The 6,375-nt window shown below is 35.7% G+C and overlaps 1 long non-coding RNA gene across 1 annotated transcript; it reads left to right on the forward strand.

The window, feature by feature from the left end:
- Nucleotides 1-3,706: 3,706 nt before the first annotated feature.
- On the forward strand, nucleotides 3,707-6,091 carry LOC104212467 (uncharacterized). Its single transcript, XR_707364.2, has 3 exons — nucleotides 3,707-4,113; nucleotides 4,795-4,884; nucleotides 5,788-6,091. It is a non-coding gene; the product is annotated as an uncharacterized lncRNA (long non-coding RNA).
- The last annotated feature ends 284 nt before the right edge of the window (nucleotides 6,092-6,375 follow it).

Here is a 6,375-nt window from a genome sequence, read left to right on the forward strand (position 1 = left end):
AAACACATCATATGACGTCCGTTTTTAGCCAAACTTTACAGATAGTGCTTAAAACATATTTAAGATTCGTACCGGGCGTCGGAACCAAAATACGAGCCCGATACCACAGTTTTCTAATCAATTTCCTTCTTCATTTTCCTTAATTAATTTCAGAAAACAATTTCACACAAAATTTCATTTCTCGGGCTTGGGACCTCGGAATTTAATTCCGGGCACACGCCCAAGTCCCATATTTTTCTACGGACCCTCCGGGACCGTCGAATCACAGGTCCGGGTCCATTACCCAAAATGTTGACCGAAGTCTACATTATGCATATTAATATCAAAATCCATCAAATTGTTTTCACATAATTCACATATTCTAACATAAAAACTTTCCGGCTATGCGCTCGAACTGCGCACGCAAATCGAGGTAACTAAAAGCGAGGTTTTCAAGGCCTCGGAAGCATGGAACAAGGAAGAACTACGGTGATGCCCCTTTGGGTTGTCACACTTTATTTGGAAGTTTTTTGGATAGGGTTGGGCAGAAGGGTTGGCATGAAGGCTCAACGTAGACTCAAAATAAAGGGGGTGTAGACTTACAACTCTTGGAATCGACTCTTTCAAAAGTAAAAAAAAATCTTTGCCCCAGTTTCAGATACAGGGGTTTTATTTTGGATTTTTTTTCTCTTTTCTGAATTCTTATTTGGTTGGACCGAACCGTGAGGCTGCCTACGTATCCTTTTTAAAGGAATCAGGTCTAACGTAGTTCAAACATCTGACCTAACTATTTTTTCATCTTTCATTTTTTTCTGTCTTTTTTTTCCTTTTGTCTTTTTTTTTGTTTTCAAAACAGGTTGCCCCAGCTTCTATTTTCTGGGGGCATGGACTTTTGCCAGTTCTTTTCTTCTTCATTTTTTTTTTCACTTGAAAATTGCCCCAGTTTGTACTTTTGGGACAGAGACTTTTTTTTTTCTTTTTCTTTTTTTTGACTCTTGACTCTAAACTTGATTCCAAAAGAGGTGGTCAAAGAAAATAGCACAGGCTCAAAAGGGGTAGCGAAGGATATAAAGTGTTTGGGTAGCAGAAAAAGGGCCTCCCAGCCTCGAGAACGCCAAACATAGTATCTTTTCGTGATCACACCATTGATGAACATGACTGTCTTCTTGGTGTGTCGTGGTCACAAGACACTTTCCATCCCTTAATGTCAAACTTTCAACAAACTTTAATTGATTAAACATCCTCAAGCCCGATCCTCACAATGATTTGAAGGTGAATTTTACTCGACCTTAGTTCCAAAGTATTTCAACTCTTTATTCATCCTCAAAAATGTTTTTTCCTCAGTTGTCCAATTCAAACTTAAATCAATTTTCTAAGATCTGTCCAAAAATTCCGCATGCATGTCATGTCATTAAAACTAGCAGGAAAAGAACTAAGCATGGAATGACACAAAAGGATAAACTGTATTTCATTGAGTAAACAATAAGACAAACAACCTAAAATCCGAGTTATAACCCTAAATAACCCAGCTAATGAAAATAGCAACAGAACAGAAAGACAAGACTCACATAAACAGAATGGAGGGATAGAAGGGTTTGACTAATAAAACAAATAAAATCTGTATCACAACCCTATAATAACCCAGATAATAGAAAAAACATCAAAACAAACTACCAAGATTCCTTCCTAATGAGTAGGGAATGACTTTTCAATTGCTAAGCTTGACATTTAGCCACAAATTTGCTCATCAGAATCAGCAGAGCCTTCTCCAATTTCAAAATCATTAACTTCAGTTAACAAATTCCCCAGAGGATTCTCATTCTCCCTGTCACCACGCATCATCCCCACAAAGTGTGCATCATGATGTGCAGGTAAAGGATTCTGCGCTATCTTCTGGGTGTCACTGTCTTGGATCACAATCAGGTTTTCCTGGATCATACTTTCTATTTCTCTTTTCAAATCCCGACAGCTTTCAACATTGTGCCCCTGGGCATTAGAATGGTATTCACACCTTTTAGAAGGGTCAAATCTTCTTGTACGGGGGTCCACATAATTTGGAGGAATGGGTGCAATCATGTCATACTGCTATAATTTCTCAAACAAGCTTGCATATGACTCTCCTATTGGTGTAAAATTATCTTTCAGCCTTTGTTCCCTTCTATACCCCTGGTTTGGATGTGGGTTATAAGGCATTTGAAAATTTTGTGGAGGTTGGTGGAGATTTTGCGGTGCTGGTGCTCACCTTCTGGGGTGTCTTGGTTGCTGGGCAACATACTGAGGTGCAGCAACAGAGTATTGAGGGTTCTGAGGGGGATAGCAATGCTCAGGGGAGTCATGGGAAACCTGATGAGGCTGTGCATACCTTCGAGGTGTTTTCCTAGGACCTCTTCTCATGCATACTTATAGTGTACATGCATATTCGAAAGTCCAAATATTCATGAAATACTTATAGTGTCATGCATATTCATATGAATGTCATGTTGTTCATAGGTACATGTGTTCATAACATTATCAAGCCTCTGAGGGCATCCCATCATATCATCTCGGCCACTGAAGGCAAAATCATCAACGTATACCAGTTGATCAGGTGGTGGTGCGTATATAACGTCTCGGATGGTATAAAAAGGGCCACCTCTCCTTTCTCTCGCAATCACAATAGTCGTATAGTTGAATAGTTGAGTGTAATTGAATGGTTGACCATAAAAGAAAGAAAACAACCAATATAGGAACTTCAACTAAGAAAGAATTTGAATAACAAGAATTGCTTAAATAAGATAGTTATCCACTCAACTGGCTGTTTGCTGATAGCAATTACTTAGTTTTCAGTTTTTACTTTCTTTCACTACTTATACATGATATATTATAAAGTATAGTTGCGCCACTCTAATCCCCGAGCAATTTTAAATTAACTATAAAAAATAAATAATTGTTTATGATGGTAATCATCAAGTTTTCTATGAATTAGCAGGTTGGATTAACACCAATATCCCAAGTTAAATTTCATTTTCGTATTCTCACGCTATGTGAGATTATAAGCAATCTATTTAAATGATGTTATCCTTAGTCCTTACATATAGGTGCATACGGATACCAGTTTCACTTTGGTTATGCTACTTCAAAAAGATACTTTTGCTGCTAATACCGCAGGTTAGATTTCAAAAGTTAAATGTATCTCTAATAGTTATTAAAATATATGCTCAAAAACCTAAAAGAAAAACAGAACCTAAAATATATGTTCCTATGAACCAAAACAATGAATCGTCGATCATGTATTCCTTAGATGTCATTTTACATTGGTATTGGAGAGTGGTCTATCCTCCATTTTATAAGTATTGTACTTTTTTTTCCTGAAAGATGGTTAACTGCTTTTGATCTTAAATACAACAACTTCTCTGCACGACCAATGAATATAAGTCAGTAGATATTTAATTGATTTATTCACTTGGTCATGCTTATGTCACTCTTAGACTTTTTACAAATTCTGCTCTTGTGGTAATTTTTTTTCCATACCTCTGGTAACATCAGTTTATTAACTTGCTGCAGTTTAATACTAGAAAAAGGTTGTGTAGCACCTGTTTTGTTCACGTGACTTTGGTGTTAAGAAATCTTTAATCGAAATGTATTACTATAAACTTTTGATGAAGCCTTGCCATTTGTCTTATTATAAACTTTGAAAAGAAATTCTTCTCATTTAAATCTCCTTTGAACCGTTTCCTATAGCAGCTTTCTTAAATTTTCATATCTTTTCTCTTTATATATTTCCTACATCTTTTTGAGCGAGTATATACTTCCTAGATTATATGGATGTCCTTAATAGTTCACCCTACTCTGGATCTCATGTTGTTTTCCTGCTGCAGTAATGGTCCAGTTACAGTAGGTCTACCGCCAGCGTGGGTGGATGTGTCAGAAGAAATTACGGGTAATGTGCAACGGGTCCGAACAAAGATGGCTGAGCTAGCCAAAGCTCATGCTAAAGCGTTAATGCCATCATTTGGAGATGGTAAGGAAGATCAACGTCGTATTGAGGCTCTTACCCATGAAATAACTAGTCTTCTCAAAAGATCAGAAAAGAAATTGCAAAGACTTGCTGCAGCTGGACCTTCTGAGGATTCAAATGTTGGGAAAAATGTACAGGTGTGCCTTCACAGCCATTAAACCATTGTTCTCTTCTAATTTGGATTTTAACTTTTAGCCTGAACTTATTGTTTCTTTTGTTGAAGAAGTTTGTAAAATAAAAAATTCTTCTTTTAGCTCTGCTGAAAGACTACCATATCCTGTTGCATCTCTTCATCCACACTTTGTTAGATGATGGTTTTTTTTGTTGTTAACCTCTTCCAAACTTTCACACCTGGAGAATGGGGATGGGGTATATGGCATAGATAGAGGGAGGGGATGTCTAAAGAAACTTTCCTGCGTTTTATAGAGAAAGTGAAACAATTTGGAGGATGCTGTTATTAGGACTGATTGCGGTCCCAGGTGGCTTGCACTGACAATGAGTCCAATTGTTAAACAATGAAACATAGAGCATAAATAAGCTGTGCTTTTGATAAATATATGCATCGCACTTGCTGTTTATTCCCCCAAACTATTAGCAGTATATCCCTTGCTATTGAATTGCACACCTTCCCTGGAATTTCATTTCAGCTAAAACAAAAACAGTAACAACTGGCTATGTCTAAATTTAATTTTTTGGACCTATGAAATAGAACTGGTTATATTGATGCACCTTTTGATTAAGATAACCCCGATTTTGTTTGTGCATTGAACAAATTAATATAAAGATAAATCATAAAGTCATGGTGATAATCTATGCAGCTATAATTTACGAGTATGCTGGGAATGCTTTAGCAGTTAAGACTTCAAAGTTGTTTTTGGAGATAAATTGCAGAAGTAAAAGCATATGAGGTAAGACAATTATCCATTCGCTTTCTTCTTTTTAATGCCATAAATTAAATATTTGATTGCCTCTGTATAGGGTTCTGAAAGTGATTCATAATTTTGTTATCTGTTCAGATTTGGTGTTGCTTTTCTTTCGTTGCACTATTACAGTTGTTTGGCTTTTGACTTTTATTACATTGACGTGATTCTAAGCTTGCTCTCACCAAAAGAAAAAAAAAAAAAAAAAGCTTGCTCTCACTGTCTATTTTTAAGTCATATTCTTTTTTCCTGAAAAATATTGTGTTCTACGTCGTCCGTCAGAGCTTCGAGTAGGAGAATCTACTACAACTCAAGTAAGGAAATATTAAAAATATGGGTTTGGAAAAGGGTTGTTATTGGTTTGAATAGAGCGAAAAAGTACAATTTATTGCATCTGAGTTATCACATGAAAATCTTTATTGATTTTGAATGACCTTACCAATCAACTGCAACACAGTTGCAAATAATTACATTCCGGAATCTATTGGTGTTTGAGAATCGCTTAAATAGTCAAGAATTAAATCTATGCTCACTTTTAATACAACTTAAACTAGTGTGACTTTTTTTATGCTCTTAGTTATACAATCTGCTCTCAATTTGGAGAACTGGTGTTAATGAAAAAAAAAATTCTCAGGTAATAGATTTCTATATTTCAGATTACTGGAGTGAAATATAATTTATCTTCAGATCTTGAGGCACCTTTGTTTTGAAATATATACGACTTTAGCATGTACTTCTTCATTTAAAATCTTAAATTATGTCGTGTCCCTTCAAAATCCTGTCATTGATGAGCTGCTTGTGTATACCCTCATTTATGTGTGTATGTAAATTTGATCTTGAAATCCTTGCAAAATCCAGAATTTTTCAACAAATAATATGTTCTTTTTGCAGTCTCTTAGCTTATCATTATTGTGGTACTGAGCCTTGGACGATGCTTGTCAGAGGAGACACATACGCTTTGGAATAAGGAACATCTTATACACTCAAGACAGCAAGCAAAGTTGTGCAAAGGAATTGTGTTGGTGTTGTTTTTCTACTGAATATGAGAGTATTGCTCTAAATCTATACTTTGTTCAATCTTTAACCTCCATCCCTGCTTAGAAAGAATTAAGCTCAAACAACCTAAAATGGAAGCTGTGGAGAGGGTCTCTTGTTATTGTTGCTTGTTAAGAAATTACCTAAATCTCTTCCTATACTTCTGCTCCCAGATATTTCCTTCCGAACACGGCATTTTCGACTTGTGCATTATAAAGTATACCAAATGGGTATACAAGACAGCTGACCGCATCTATGCATTTCATATTAGTTTATTATATTCTCTAAATATGATTTGATTATTTGCAACTTTGTATTAAAATTAAGTTAATCAAAAATAAAATTTCAACTTTTAGAATATTGGGCCCATGATGGCACGGGGCTATATCCACCTAGTATATATGAGAAATAAAAGTCTAAAGAACAATGAGTTAATTCTTCCAA

Source organism: Nicotiana sylvestris, chromosome 3, assembly GCF_000393655.2.
Source record: "Nicotiana sylvestris chromosome 3, ASM39365v2, whole genome shotgun sequence".
NCBI lineage: Eukaryota > Viridiplantae > Streptophyta > Magnoliopsida > Solanales > Solanaceae > Nicotiana > Nicotiana sylvestris.